The sequence below is a fragment of the Amblyomma maculatum genome, chromosome 6 (assembly GCF_055883805.1).
Source record: "Amblyomma maculatum isolate TAMU_Amacu chromosome 6, ASM5588380v1, whole genome shotgun sequence".
In the NCBI taxonomy this organism is placed as follows: Eukaryota; Metazoa; Arthropoda; class Arachnida; order Ixodida; family Ixodidae; genus Amblyomma; species Amblyomma maculatum.
The window spans coordinates 142,159,606-142,176,007 of NC_139349.1; positions in this window are offsets into that span (position 1 = coordinate 142,159,606).

Genomic DNA, 16,402 nt, shown 5'->3' on the forward strand with positions numbered 1-16,402 from the left:
GATTTCCCCTCAAGTCGGATCATATGGGCCACTGTCATCTGCGCTGAGCTGAAGACAGTGATCTTCCAACCGGCGAAGTGTACTAGGTCGCACCGGTGTCACGTTGTGTTTATGATTATCGCTAGCAGCGAGGATCTTCACGGCCGACGGCCAGCACGGTGATTTTCATGCGCACGAATTGGCTTATCCGCGCATCGAAAACTGCCCGTGCATGTTTTGCGAAAGTTTTTACGACTTGAGCGACTGCCTCCTAGCAAGGAAGAGGACTGTCCATGTTTGCAAAATTAGTCACACACTGTGTTTTTCTAATGCTGAAATTAACTTGATGACAGCTAGTCTGGCACCCCTTCTGTTGGTCGCAGTGACCGCCACAGAAACGAGCGCACGACATTGTTTCCGCGACGTGTCGATCACCTGTGTTGATCGTCGTCCGTGTATGAGCTGCGCTTGCTGAGCCCTTCCCGTTAGCTGGACGGCTTTCGAGCTACTAATATGCCACTATTCCGCGGTTTGCGCTTTGTGCTGATATGGGTACTCGACGGCACTGTGTACACTGTGAAAATATCGCGTACTTTCACGGCAGCTGTCACTTTGAGAGTACCTTCAGGTTTATTTTCATTTCCTGCTAGCTATGTGCACCTATGTCTGCAATAAATATCTGTGCGATGAATCGGTCGACTGAACACTTCTGTATGTGATGGGCTAAACACTTTATAAGCATATCAGGTCTTTAAAAAACATTATTTAGACGCGATACCAGAACAAATTGTACTGTATGGCGGGAGGTTATGCTTATGAAAAAAGGCACACCATATGCATTTGTGCCTCATGATATGGACACTTTGGTGTACCTAAGGCATGTTGAGCATGAAAACATATTTGGTTAAAAACAAAGAAAACAATTGAAGAAATTATTGCAATTTGCTTTCTTCCTGCGTAACATGGATGAGTTAAGTTCATTGGACAACTGTTTAGACAAATGATGCGATGTACGCTTTATACTGACATGATGCTGTTATGGAGTTGCACACATCACATTCCATACTTGTTGTTTTTACAGCTCTACTCTCGCCAGACTGCATGCCAACTCAGTTTCATTGGTATTTAGCAGCTATTCTGCTGCATATCTTTGCTAAGAGGTACCAATATAGATATTTTCGATGTCATCAAAATCAGATGTTGTCGATGCTTATGTCCATGCCCATTTGATGCTTTCATTTTGCTGTGACGCATATGATTACTTGCCTACTGAGTGATATCGATGATGTACGTGTGCGAACCTTACAACAATGTAGAATGCATTATAGTTCTTTTTTAGTCCTTGTTGCATTTGCGGCTCGCCTAAACTTTTTTGCACCTTGCAAAGTGATCAACTGGGTTTTCTCACTTATCAGTTTACATTTGGTGTATGACCACCACTGTGCATGGTCTCATACCACATTTGCAAAGATTAATTACCGTATCTTTTCATCGTGTGTTGAGCATTATCACATAGGTATTGGTTCTAAAATGCTGATGTTATCCACTATGAAAGCTCTGAGGCATGGATGTTACACCTGACTTGTTGACACTAAGGTCACATGTAACTTAATCTTAGTTCATTCCTTTTCTGCTTGGATTGGATTTGCTGTTTGCATTCACAGATTCACTACTCTGCTTTGCACCTATGTAGAGTGTTAGCTTTGCAGCATAAGGTTATAACAGAATGATTACAATCTAAGCGGGCAGCGTAAGTCATTTTGTACAATGACTAGCAAATGAGCTGCCAAGCATTGCAGTGGTGACTTACAACTAACTGTTTTAAGATAAGAAAAAGTGATTTCGGAAGCAGACTGTGTGAGCTGAAGGTCTCAGTGTGCCTCACAGTTCATGAATTCCCAAAAACATTGTACACAGTGAAATGAACGGTATGATGGCAGTTTCACAGAGTAACAGCCATGTAATTCAGTCTGTTTTACTTTCCTACGCAAATACAAAGAACATTAAAAGCCCTCACACACTATAACAGAAACCTCGGTACCACAGTAGCAGTTTTGTTTGCAAGAATTGCTGTGCTTATTAATGGAAAAGACATGGGTGACAACAACACATTTTAACGAGGCGCAGCTGTATATATGTGAACTTATTTCTTTTTTAGTTACGGTAATGACACAAACAGCCAGGCTGTGTGTTTTTGAACTGTGGGACTCAAGAAGGACATTTCTCTTTGGAAAGTGTGCAAGATATATACAACGCTGTGTTTCATGGAACAAAAATTTGTTCAGTGGAAAATATGTCGGCTTAACTTGCTCTTAAAACTTTTGCACAACGCATTAAAATGGGTCTTGTGGAGCTGGCAAAAACACTGCTAAAGGTCAAGGACAGTAGGAAAGAATAAATGCAGCTGTACTATGTAGCAATTCTTGTTCTCCTTGTTTCTTCATGCAGTTTCCTCTTTTTTTTTTTTCACGAGCTATCCCTACAGTGCACTTGGATCAAGCCCTTTGGAATTTACTCAAAATCATGACAGGATAAAGTACAGGAAGCAGTGTGTATGTGCACTTGTAATGCACATTATAGTTAGCTATCTCATATGCACTGGCCTCAAAGTCCCCGCTGGGTTGGCGCAGTGGTTACGGCGCTCGACTGCTGTTCCCAAGGATGCGGGATCGAATCCCGGCCTAGGCCGCTTTTAGATCGAGGCGAAAAGCAAGACACCCGTGTGCTGTGTGATATCAATGCACGTTAAAGAACCCCAGGTGGTCTAAATTACCGGAGTCCACCTCTACGGTGTTTCTCATAGCCCGAGTTGCTTTGGGACGTTAGACCCCACAAGCCAAACCAAACCATTGGACTCAAAGTGCTGCTTATTCTCATCATGGGCCCAGAAGCATGCACTCCCTTACAATACAAAGCATCTGATGAGAGACTACAGGACAGCTTCCACCATATCAGTTAAGACTACCGCTGCGTCATGACCGTTTCACTTGAAGCTGACCCCAAGAGATCCCAGAAAAACCATGCATACCAAGTATCCCGGCTAAACTTAATCAAAACTTAAATTAGGTTGACTGGTCTAGGCTAGTGAAACCAACCGAGAACTATTCAGAGTTGATTACCCTAGTCTCCAGTGGCTTTTCATTTGCCATGGTTTTTCTGCAGGTACTAAAAACTGATTAGTGACTTATTTATTGGCCCCAGGAGCAAAGCTTTAGTGCTAAAGTTGCCGATAGTGCTGAAAAACAGCTGTCCGCAATGTTTGCTTCATGGTATGATTTCCATAGCTCGCTTCTAAATCGAGCTACCATATGACTAGCTGCTCGCACATATCTCTCACCCACATTATGCGAAGCAACATCATGAAAAGCACTTCTGACAAAAGCCAATTTTGGTGTCTGAGCCACGTTTCGGGACATTGAAGAGGAATTGCTGTCATGCAGACACTTTATTTATTGGGTTTGTTGCCGTTCAAGACAGAGAAAAAGATATTATGCAAAGTAGAAGGCACCTTGGTGCAAACATTTCTGTCAGCTGTTTTGGAAGACAGTTTACTACTTGCTTACTGATACTAATTGTTCTTGAAGCCAATAATTTAAATGTTGACTATATAGCCCTAATCATTTTAAGGTTAAATAATGAAACACCAGCCTAGGCCAGGCAACTCTCAACAGCCCGCAGCTGGATTAATTCACTGGGCTAGGGCACATCCATTTTCTGAAAGCTAGGACACCTGGTATATATTACACTGCACGCTCTTTTTTTCTCTTAGTTGTTTTAATGTCATAGACACCTTCTGTTTTAAGTACATCACACAATATGTTAAGTATTGATTTCAGGAACTCTAGGATTAAAATATTGTGTTTTATTGCAGAAACATTTCTCAAATGAGAATAAAGTGCATTTAACCGACATCAATGCTTTCACAAAGCAGCAGCATGAAGAGAGCCCTGTGCAAAAAAAAACATGTAGTAACAACATGGCAAACTGCAGCTAATGTAAATACTTTAATTGCCTTCCTGGGCGCTAATTACCCTGGCTCTATTCCCACATAGCAATTGCCAATAGCTATACATGTTATGTTACAGCTCTGAACTGTATCCAAGAAATCAATCAGTTATGAGTGAACTGATTTTCTCTTCAGGTAACACCTTGAGTCGCTATTTCTTTTTCACACATCTGTCCCATATTTCATATTAATTTTCCTTTAAGGGAATGTGGTGGAAGGCAAAAGAGAGCTTGCATTTGTTTGAGGCTAATCATTGGTAGACCCTCTTCCATAATTGTTATCTTTCCCGGGTTGCGCTGGTTCAGGCTCCACTAGATTTTTTGTACCCCTTTTCTGTATCGTATACATGCCCGAACCGTCATATAAATCCTGTTTTAATGTTTCTTTCAGCATTCATAATATTACCGCCTGGTGAATGTCGCCAATACAGATTCTTGTCTTTTATCCTCACTGCACTCATATACATTGGCATCAATGGGACCGGTGCGTGCTACTTTTGCAACTAATAGCTATGTATTGGGCTGACTTGCGCAAACAAAACAATAAAGCAAAACGGCTTCGTCTATAGTAGCAATCGTGCTCATCGGTCGCCGAAATATGAATGCGTGTTGATTCGACAGGGCTCAATTTAAATTCGGCGTAGAAACATCTAGATAAATCAGCGAAGGCATACTAAAAAGTCAGAAAAGTGGACAGACAATGCGGCGGCAGCTACGAACCATGCGAGCAAAGACCAATTCAAATTTACGGTGGTGGCCATGTAAGCACTCAAGAACTCTACTGAAGCGCTACTCACTTTGTAGCTGACGAGACCCCATGAGCACAACAAAACACTACGCCATGGTGATCCGAGGCAAGCAAACTGTGCCTAGGTTAAAAGTAATTCGAGAGCCAGACAGTGTGATCGGAAGTATTCAATGTGCCTCCCAGTTCATGGGTTCAGAAAATATTGTGCACAGTGGAACGGTATGATGAAAGTTTCACAGAGTAACAGCCAATGTGATTCATTGTTTTACTTTCCTACTGAAACGAAAGAACCTTGAAAGACCTCACACTCTACAATATAAACCTCGCTACCACAGTGCCGATTTTCTTTGCAAGCATTGCCGTGCACATATATGAAGAATACATGGGTCACAGGGCTCCAATAGGCTCTTGTGTATTGTCCAAGTACCAAACTTCCATGTCAATGAAGCGTAAATGCATTGAAAGTTTCATCTGCAGGAAAACTCCTCGTATTAAGAGTCATTCATGTCTATATTAACAGGGGGTATGTTAACGAGGCACAGCTTTATATGTGAACTTTTTATTTAGTTATGGAAATGAGACAAACAGTCAAGCTGTGTGTTTTTAAACTGTGGGACTCAAGAAGGGCATTTCTCTCTGGAAAGTCTGCGAGACGATTACAACACTGTGTTGCATGGAACAGAAAGTGTTGATTGCAAAATAAGTCGGCTTAACCTGCCGTGAATACTTTTACACAACACATTACCATATGTCCTGTGGTGCTGGCAAAAAAATACTGCTAAAGGAGAAGGTCAGTAGGAAAGAATAAATGCCACTGTACAGGCAAGCAATTCTTGTTATTTTTCTTTCTCCCCACACAGTTTTCTTTTTTGTTTAGCCACCATGTATCCCTACAGTTCACTTGCATCAAGATCTTTGAATATTAACCAAGGTGATGACAGCACAAAGTACAGGAAGCAGTGTGTATGTATACTTGTAATGCACACTGTATGATCACCCACATCATCATACATTGGCCTCAAAGTGTGTCTTGCTAATAGTCCTCCAGTTATTAGGCGAATTGAACACAGGCAAGAATGCATACAGAGTTAAATAAAATGAAAATAGGCAAACTTCAGTACACAGCAAAGGATGCCAGTGAAAGATGCAAGCCACAGCTGCCCTTTCTTTTTCCTCGGTGTTCCTTCGCCTAACTTCAACATGGCCTTTTCCAAGTTTCTGATGCTTGTTGATAAATTGCATTTTGTTCTTCTAAAAGCAAACTAACAACAAAAGAAGCTATATTAGGCTGAAAATGTTACTAGTCGGCAACCAAAATCACTTCTGAAAGTTTTAGTTGCAAAAGATAATAACACCACTTAGTAATTAGCAATGTTATCTATTGCCTTGTGGTTTTGAAAAAAGAATCACCATTACATTCACCCTCATTATTTTACTTGTCAGAAAAATGCCAGAAATATCACTGTAAAGCTATGTGCGAACATACGCATGCATGCTGCGCACACACTAAAACGGCTTACCATTTCATCTTATTTTGTGGCATCATAGGTTTTTTCCTGGAAATGTGCTTTTGCAAATTCAGCTTGAAATTACAGGTTTGCTTGCAGTAACGCTTGCACAAAGCACGGCTACTGTATATTCTAAACGCTTGTCACCCATATGCGATATTTTCTTGGTGCTAAAACGAACTTGTGCTAGTCGTGTCTCGTTCCCATGGCTGCAGTGATTGCTGCCAGTGTTAGCGCAGACCACTATGTGTAGGCAAAGGTTGCTGACCTACTCAACTTTTGTTTCATTATAAATTACTCACTTCCTTCTGCGCAGTGTAAAAAATTAGATAACAAATATTGCCACATAATCTGTAGTTCTATACTTATCATAGGCCGTTCATATTGCCAGCGGGGCTTTTAGTTACAATCGCAGCTATGAAGTATACAGTTTTGTTTTATACTGGACTGTCTACATGCAGTTTCTTAAGGATGCTTCTGTATTTTGCCTCTTTTCATTGCAGTTTGCATACATTGCTTACTATTCTGTACTGTTAGTCCTTCTTTATGCCAGCTTTTCTTGTTGTGGTTTATTAGAAGGACTTAAAAATTAACTGTAAATTCGGTGCACAGTCCTGTTCAAGTAGTAGTTTTTACCTGCTTTGCCGTTTGAAGATTGTGCGCACATCTAGAAGAAATAAACTGAATTCAATTGACTGCAATAGAATAACTTATAAGTATAGTATCTGGAAAATGAATATCAATGGCAGCCTTGTTTCTGTGCTTACAGGCACCAATGGAAAGAATTCAGGCCTCAATCAGTCAACACCTGCAGGCTTTGTAGAAACATAGCGTCCAATCTTATGTCTCAGCCAATGAGCACCTGAAAATAGAGCCAATTGTAAAGACAGTCTATGAGGGTTAATTTAGACGAAAGAAATGCCTGAACACATATCAAGATGTTAGTAAAGTCACAATCAGGAAGCACCAGTTTTACTTTCGTATGGGTGCTTCACAGTGTTCTCTGGCATTTGCAACAGATTTTGGTCCAAAATATTGAGTATGCCTCTCCAACGGTTCCACCTTATACTGTGGCCCTCCAGAGCAAAGGCACATAACCACTTGGTTTTTCGTACGCCTCATAAGCAAACAGTAAACAGCCATGGCGCATATAGCATTCCGTGCTGCCTGTCCTCATCATGATCCCAAGGGCATACAAACTCCAATATCATGCATCTGAATTGAGCACTGCATATATGCCACTGACATTATTTATACTGGCTCAGTCTATGTACTTTGTCTCAATATAGCCTGACCTGTAAAGAATGTATTGGCAATCAAGAATGATACTTCACTTCATATTGAAGACATGTATTTTGTCCAGGTGATTTCTAGACATAAAAATTACGACTGGCACAGCTCGTGAATAATACACATTCTTCAACATGTCAATGCAAAGGTATATTGACTAGTGGAACGCTAAATAGCAATCATGGGGCCAGTTCTTTAGGCACATCTCTAGAGTGCAAGCAGATGTTGGAAGCAAAGGCTCTGTCTTTGTTGGTAAAAAGGTTGCAGAATTTCTGCCTGTTTGTTCAGCAGAGCACTGTTGCATGCTATTGTATGCATTTCCAATGTGCAACGTGACCAAAGCTGATGTCTCTTTTCTTTGCACGGTAACCTTCAAGCTAGTCACTATGATCTGGCTAAGCATGACATAGTCCATGTCATGCATACATCTTAAATGTACGAGTAATCAATCCCTTACATGTCATGGCAGCGGCAGCCTCAGGGTTTGGTTCTAGGGGAAGCGAAAAGAGTGCCTTTGTCTGTGAAATGCTTGTGCTCTGTTTTTAAACAATAAATGGTGAACAATCAAAATTTTTTACTTTAACTTATTCTTTTCATGCAACTGCTATACATACATGAGCGATATTCATATATGTAATCATTTTTATATTTATCTTAAAATATTACAGCTTGAATAATACTGTGCTACTTCCAAGATCATTGTCTCGATTTCAAAATCTAATCAGCAGGAAATTTTATTTGTTACAAAATGCTTAAGAGAAAAAAATAGGGGGACATCGGTCTCATGGGACCACCACTGTGTCATGACCATTTCATTTGAAATTGACCCCAAGAGGAAAGCTTAAATGCAATCAAACCTTTAAATAAGACAGAGTGGCCTAGGCTAGTGAAAGCAACTGAAAACTGTTAAGTTGTCTGTCCAAATTAAGGATAGAGGCGGTCTAGTCTGTCATACCTCCAGTGGCTTTTCATTTGCCGTAGTTATCCTATTAGCAAAAACACAGTCTGCCGTTCTTTTTTATTGGCCTGAGGAACAAAGCATCAATTGTAAAGTTGTAAGTAGTCTAGAAATAGAGTTAAGTGCAATGTTTGCATCAAGGCACGATTTACATAACTTTATTTACTAACCTCCAAACAGAGCTATTATTTGACTAGCTTCTCATGCATATCTATCACACAGGGCACATGAAAAACATCATGCAGAGCATTTCGGTGTCGGGACATTGCGGTGGAATTGCTGTTATGCAGAAATTTTCGTGTTGTGCTTGTTCCCATTTAAGATTATGAAAAAAAAGTGCAAAATAAAGGGAACCTGGGTACGAACATTTCTGCCAGCTGTTTTTTTAAGATTGTTTACTGCTTCCCAGGCAACCCTCAACAGCCACAGCTGGTGCGCCTAGCTAGTGGGCTAGCTATAGGCACACAAGCTTTTTTTGAAAGCTAGGACAACTGGTGTTAAAACACTCCAATGCTCTCCTTCGGTTCTGTTAATGTCATGCCAGCTTCTGTTTTAAACACATTACACAATATGCTTTGATTTCGTTTCTGCAATTCTTTAATTAAAATAATGTGTTTAGTTGCACAGTAATTTCTCAGCAGAAAATAAAGCATTCACCCGACAACTAGTGCTTTCGTAAAGCAGCACAAATGCCCTGTGGAACAATTATACAGCAACAACAGGGGCAAACTGCAGGTGATGTAAATATACCTTAATTGCCAGCCTTGGCAACTATCCAGCCTCTATTCCCACATAGTAATTGCTATACATATTTCTGAAATTCTGATCTTTAGCTTGAACGTATCATAAATGAACTGCATCCAAGTAATCAGTCAGTTTGGAATAACCTGTTCGCCCATGCGTGCTGGCTCTTCAGGTAGTGTCTTTGGGTCTGCCAATTTCCTTTTTACACCCCTGTTCCATATTGTACTCTTTGTCCTCATGAAGAAGAAGGGGGAAGGAAGGGGGAAAGAGAGTTTGCACTTGTTCACACTTGAGGTTATTCACCAGTAGATCCCTCTCCATATCTTGCTACCTTTCCCGGCTGTATCTGGGCCGGTTCAGGCTTGACTACATTGTGTTTGTTGCCCTTTCGTTTATATCTTGAACTGTCGCAGCATCCTTCTTCAGCTGTCACTTTGAGAGTACCTTTCTGCAGCTTTTTTTTATTTCCTGCTGGATATACGCCGAAAAATATTTCTTAGATAGACGACTGAGCACAACTTCTGTATGTGATAGACTAAACATGTCACCGCATAAGGGTTTTTTGTAAAGATTTCATTTGAAATGATCCCCCCCACGAAAATACTCTATGCCGGGAGGCTACACTTGCGAAAGCAGGCAAACCACACACTATTGTGCCTCATGATATGAACGCTTTGGTTCCTAGTATAGTGTATGTAAATATGTTGTGCATAAAAACATACTTGGTTAAACCCAAGGGAAAAAAAATTTAGCAAACCACTTTATTTACAATCCATTTTTTTGTGCATACTTTTGTGCAGTTGAAGTGTATATTACACAACTAATTGAACAAATGATGTAGGATTTATACTGATATGATGCTGTTATCGAGTTGCATTCATTACCTCTCAAAATTATAGCATCGATGCCTCTACATTTACCAGACCCCATGTCAACTCGGCTTTGTTGATATCAAGTAGCTATTCAGCTGCGTTTCTTTGCTAAGGTGCTCCAATTGAGGTATCTCCGATGCCATTAGGTTCATCGATGGGTATGAACGTACTGTTTGCTGCTTTCATTTTGATGTGACTACCTGTAACTCCCACGATTACTTGTTTGCTGGGTGATAATGATAGTGGGCATACACAAGCATTGCATCTTCAAGCAGTGTTGAATGCATTTCACATGTCTCTAGTCCTTGACGCATTTTCCTCACGCCTGGAACTGTTTGCTCAAACTTGAAAGCATGCGTGCACTCTGTACAGCGATTAACTGGGTTTTCTGGCGCACATATCAGTTCACAATTTTTCTATGGCCCCACGACAAGATCACATTGTCACGTAGTGGTGACAAGGCCGCACACGCCAAAAGAAGACAGAGGCGTGATGGTACTGAAATAACTCTGTATTGGGGCTGAATTGCGCCCGCAAAACAACTAAGCAACTCGGCGGCGGCGATAGCAACAAACGTGCTCGTCGGTCGTCGGACAAAGAATTCCCGTCACACTCGTCAACGCTCAATTTAAAGGCTGCACAGAGCAATCTAGATAAAGTCGCAAACAGCTACCAGCACGGGCTGGAACATTGTGGAAAGACACACAAGTGGCCGGAATCTTCGAGATAGATCTCGGTGCACCTTGCGCTACAATGAAACTGATAAAGGTGTGACTCGCGACATCGAGCATTAACAAACAAAGATTATGGAACTGATACGCGATCCAGAATCAGAGTGATAAGCCTGTATGCCGGCAGCTGTTGAAAAACAACAAATACAGTTTTGAAGGTTTCGCGGCAATATCTGTACATTGCCTGATCCCACATTACCAAAGAAAGAATAACTGGAAGCAGTGCTGGATTAAGGTCAGCACTAAGGAGGCTGCAGACGAGAGCCTTGTCGCCGAGTCTATAAGGAGGGGGCCCATTTATTGCAACTTGCTTCATATATGCAACCCCAATAACGGAAAGAGAGAAAACCTGAACGAATAGACGGGACCTCCGGCTAATCTGACTTCATTAGGTTTTGGGAAGACCTTCTTGATCTGCAAGAAACCATACTTCCCCACTGCACTTGCTTAGGGATTAAAAAATATCACTTTTTATGGTCTATTGCGAACACCTCCGTCCTTGAACAGTGAGCAACAGGAACAATAGATGACATAAGGAGGAAAATCTTTTTCCGCCTCCATCATTACCATCGCCTTACATCTCTGAAATTACCCATTGCGGGAGAGGAAACTAGGCCGTGTCAGAGGGTATCTCTGACTAGTCTCTTAATTATTATTTACCTCCTTGTTTGAGCTTTCATGCATAGCTGCGGTTGTGTTCTGTATGTGTGTTGCCAAACTAATACATCACTCTTGCACTAAACACAGTGATCACATCTTCTTATTCTTTTAGTTCGTTATAGTTAAATTGAAACAGGGCATATTGCAAGTGTTATGAGAAGGGATAGCTATGCGGGGGGGGGGGGGGGATTTGTTTGCTCTGTACAGTCCAGGGCCCCCATTACTGCCCTATGCATGAAGTGATAAAGCTGCATATTGACAGCATGAAACTAATTCAAAGGGTATCATTTAAAAATGGTTTTGGCACAGCATACTTTTTTCGCCGCCTCATCTCACAGCGGCAGCATTTTTTTCTTTGTTTGCTTTCCCTGCTGCTCCAAGTATTTAGAAGGTTCCAGCAGTCTAGCCATGTAATCTCGCTCCATTTACAATGAAGCTGTTGTTGCAATCTACAAGCATTTCCGTACGCCACAGGCATAGCACGTAGCGCTAATATATGGCCATATCTTTCCACCGCAAAGACGCGTGTTACATGCACGTCTATATAAAATGTGGCGACGCAGTTTTGAAGCTTCACTTCGACGAGCCGGCATACTTTTGCAACCAGCATGTGACACACGCGTGATGCAGAAATTTGTGCTCATTTCATCTCATAGCAATGTAGGCTCTAGCTAGTGCCCTGCCCTTTCCACGCCGAGGAGAAAACGCTTTTCCGCTGTACAGCTCTCCCGCTGTTCTGCGCGACTTTGCATTGAAGCCATCTGGGGTAAGAAGGGGGCTATCTGGAGTAAAATAAAAATTAATAAGCTAGATGGGGAAAGAAGGGGGGGGGGGGGGCTTTATGCGCCGGGGCGCGCAGCATTTTTTTTACCTCTCATGGCCATTTCCTCGTGTATACCTCGTGAGAGCAATGCGGGCTACCCTGGTTCGCATTCGGCGCGAACATTTATCTTAACCGAAATAGACGGCGTTTCATTCGAAGCATTTTTATTTTTACGTTGAGTCCGAAACAACGCGCCTCACATACGCTTAACATAGCAAACATCTTAACTCACCAGAGTGCATAGTAATGTGAAAGAAAGGGCAGCAGATGCAACAACTTCTCTCAGCTGAAGACGATCTAGAGCATTAGCAGTAGTTTTTTGTGGTACCATATGATTTGAAAGTGAGCAAAGGTTCGAGAACGATACGGTTCGAGAGTCTAGGCTACGCGACTCTCAACAGCCCTCAGTTGTTTTAGCATCATTAGCTGGAACACATTTGGTCAGAGAAAGAACACTGGCAGACGACGGACCGGGAAGAGGAGGACACACACAACTGCACTCACTAACAATTTTATTTTGGAAAACAGCCGATCCGCGCCTTATATACATACAAAGACTAAATTTGCGCATGAGAACGGTTATCGGAGCTCAAGCATCCAAGGAACGGCATCTGATATGGAGCACAAATTAACGCTGTGACACGGAAAGTATGGAGCGGGGCAGATGCAAAGAACGGAACTGGGGCGCACGTGAAGCCCAGATAAAACGATAATTGAACAGAACCAACAAATAACATGGCTAAAAGCGAAAATCAAGCATGAGACCAATAACAAAAACAACGAAACAGCGCCAGCATAAGCTCAGTCTAAAAGGCAAGGCTGTATAAGTCAGCGAAGGTGAAGACGATAAAGTAGGAAAAAGGATGGAAAACATGAATAACAACTAAAAGACGATAAATGAAAACTCCGAAATCTAATCAGACAAACCGAAAAAGGCAAGTAAAAGGACACTGAAAAAAAAAAAAACATCATACGCCTAGAACACTGAAAAACAGGACGGGCTAGAGAAACATACCACAGGTGCACGAAACCTTATGGCAATAAAACGATGGGGCAAAGACAGAATTGCTCGATTAAAAATTACGATGGCTGAACGCGGTACTAACCAACAAAGGCGAAGGCTAAAAGAATGCACAAAACAGATACTAGGCGGAAAGGAATGAAAATTCTTTTTCTAACAACGGAAGTGAAGGAGTCCGAACGCACTAATGTTTTTGCTCGTTGATAGCGGCGGCTTCAATGATTTCGCGGGTAAGTAATTGATTGTTGTTCTTAGCCAAAATGTATTGTTTCTTGAACACTGGGGAGAGGAAATTTGGCGATACACTGTCGAGACTGCAGTCCGTGCCGCCGCTGTCCCAGGTGGATGTGCCGAACAGGATACAGGCAGCTCCGCTGCAGCATGGCGGCAGCGAGACAATGTGCAGAGGCCAGTAAGCCTGGGTGGCTCCAGCGAACCTGCATAGCTTACAGAACGCTCTCCACATGTCCACATGCCTTTAAAGAAAGTCGTGGGAGGGAGCACTGGTGTCCGCACGGGCCTCATGGCTTCGTACTAAGCTCGCTAGCAAAAACGTGTCATGCAGCTGTAAAATGCAAAGCTCAAGTGAACAAAGCCCTTTTTTTGAGTTGAACGAGACTGCTCAGTTCGTCCGAGGATACAAGAAAACCAAAAAATAACCAAGTGGGCAGCAATGCACCCCCGCTTTACAACACCACGTTCCTAGCTGTCGTTTCTTCGGGCGTGGTGCAGGCAGCTACGAAAGCTTAGGCCTAACATCCACTATGACAAAGACCGCCTTAAAAAATTAAGCAACCAGAAAATGAGTTACGCGTACACAGCCACGAGGAGACATCAGCATAATGGGTTGGTCCTACTCCGCTAACCGCACGAAGCGGATTTGCGATCGGCGCCCACCGCCCGGAGGGTGACGGAACGCCCGGTGCCGAGCTGCAATACCAGCAAGCTCATGCATCGTGGCACCCGTGGTCCCAGGCCACTCGGCTCCTAGAGCCCGTGACTGCCGGAGTCGCAAAAGAAACAGATAAGAAATTATGTACAGAAAACTCGGACCACTCACGTGGTTTCCGTACTCACTCGCTACAGGCTGGGTGACTACGCGGGCGCTAGGCCTCGCGCTTCCTCGGTGGGGTCCATGTGGTTTTAAAGCTGAAGAAACTTCTCCAAAGGGCACAAAATATGCGCTCAGCATGTCGAAAAGTTCAAAATGCTGCAGCGGAATCACCTCGCACTCAAAAACGCATGCCGGAGGGTCTAGCGATCAAAATACACACTAGGCCTAGCACTTGTCATGTCCGGACAAAGAACGTCCCTTGCCACGAACAAGCAGTCGTCCGTTACAAGAGCGGCCCCACGTTGGGCGCCATATGTGTAGTTGTAATAAGGGGATAAATACGTTTTCCCCGCTTAATAGCGGCTGACAGTCCAAACCGCCGACCCTACCCAGTGATCGCGTGCCCTACCTAGCGCACGCCGACCACTGCGGGCCCTGCCCTTGTGAACAAAGGAACAACACGTGCTGACAACAAACAGGCATTTATTGCTGCAGTAACAACAACGCCAGCTAGCAGTAAAACACGCTAATGAATACAGGTCGTCTGACTCACCATCAAGACTACAGGCGCGAATGTTCACTCTACACACTAAACACGAATCCACCCAAACTGGAGTAAATGGCTTGCCCTCTAACGTCCTCCCTAAACGAGGTTCAGTTTAGAACGAAAAGTTGGGGTAAAATTTTACCCCAAAAAGAACGGAGTACTTTTGGAAGACGGGGGGAGTAGAATTGGGGTAAAATTTCACCCCAAAAGAAACGGAGTACTTTCGATAAACGGGGGAGTAGAATTGGGATAGAATTTTACCCCAAAATAAACGGAGCACTTTCGGTTTTCAGGGGGAGCTGATTTGGGCTATATTTTCATGCCACAAAAACGGAGCACTTACGGTTGGCAACGGGAGTAGGCTTGGGGTATTTTCATGCCACCAAATACGGAGCACTTACGGTTGTCAACGGGAGCAGATTTGGGGTAGTTTTTCACGCCAGAAAATGCGGAGCACTTACGGTTGACCACGGGAGTAAACTTTGCATTGAAAAATCGGCGTTTTTGCGAGCAATAAAGGGAGCATTATTTTACCGTCAGGTCCGGTATTTTTAGTTCCTGAAGGGAGCATTTATTGCAGTTTTTATGGCCAGTTTTAGCGTGGACTCGTCACTAAGTCACGGCCCCCGCAGCCTTGCACCATGCTAGTTTGACATTGCAGGCGCCGAAAGGCAATCGGCCGCAATGTCGTGACAACTTGACACCATAGCTCAAGGGCCTCGCTGAGGCACACGCTTGCCAGTCGTACTCGAGAAACGTCCACTATAGTATGGTTAAGCTTTGAGGAGTTTACACGTCATTTGAGGAATATTCTCGTTCAGTGTTTTCACAGCGGTATCGAAATAAAATGAGTGCAGTCACATACCAGTAAACTTTCATAAGCAAATTGGGAGTACTTTTCCACTAGTTCAGTCACTATAATCACAATGTCTATGCACTGCTTTTTACCAACATGGACGCATAAAGAAACACAGGACCTGTGACACTGAAAATATTCTTGCAGAAAACGCTGCTTTAAAGCTTGAAGCAGCTAGCAGGAAATTATAATTTTATTTCACATACAGTGAACATATTTAACAGATGAATGTCAGTAATATTCAACTCAGGTCCGCTATAAAATATCACTCAAACATTATAATCACAGGCACATCATTTGTTTTGAAATCAAGTGAATCAGTAGCTTTACCTCATATTTAGCTGGACTGAAGGATGCTTGATCAACCAGCAAATAGCACATGGCTATTCATGTATGGTATTTTCCTTACACATCACTACAGGGAATAAATTATGCAACTAGTTAGGTAAATATACTCCTTTAAAAATAGCATCAATATTGAGACTATCACAGAAAATTTTATTCATAAAATGTAGCATCAACCCCAATACTTTTGTTGGATGCCAAGTACATAACTACGCACATAAAACCGGTCCTATACATTTTAGCGGCGAGGTTTAAAACTTA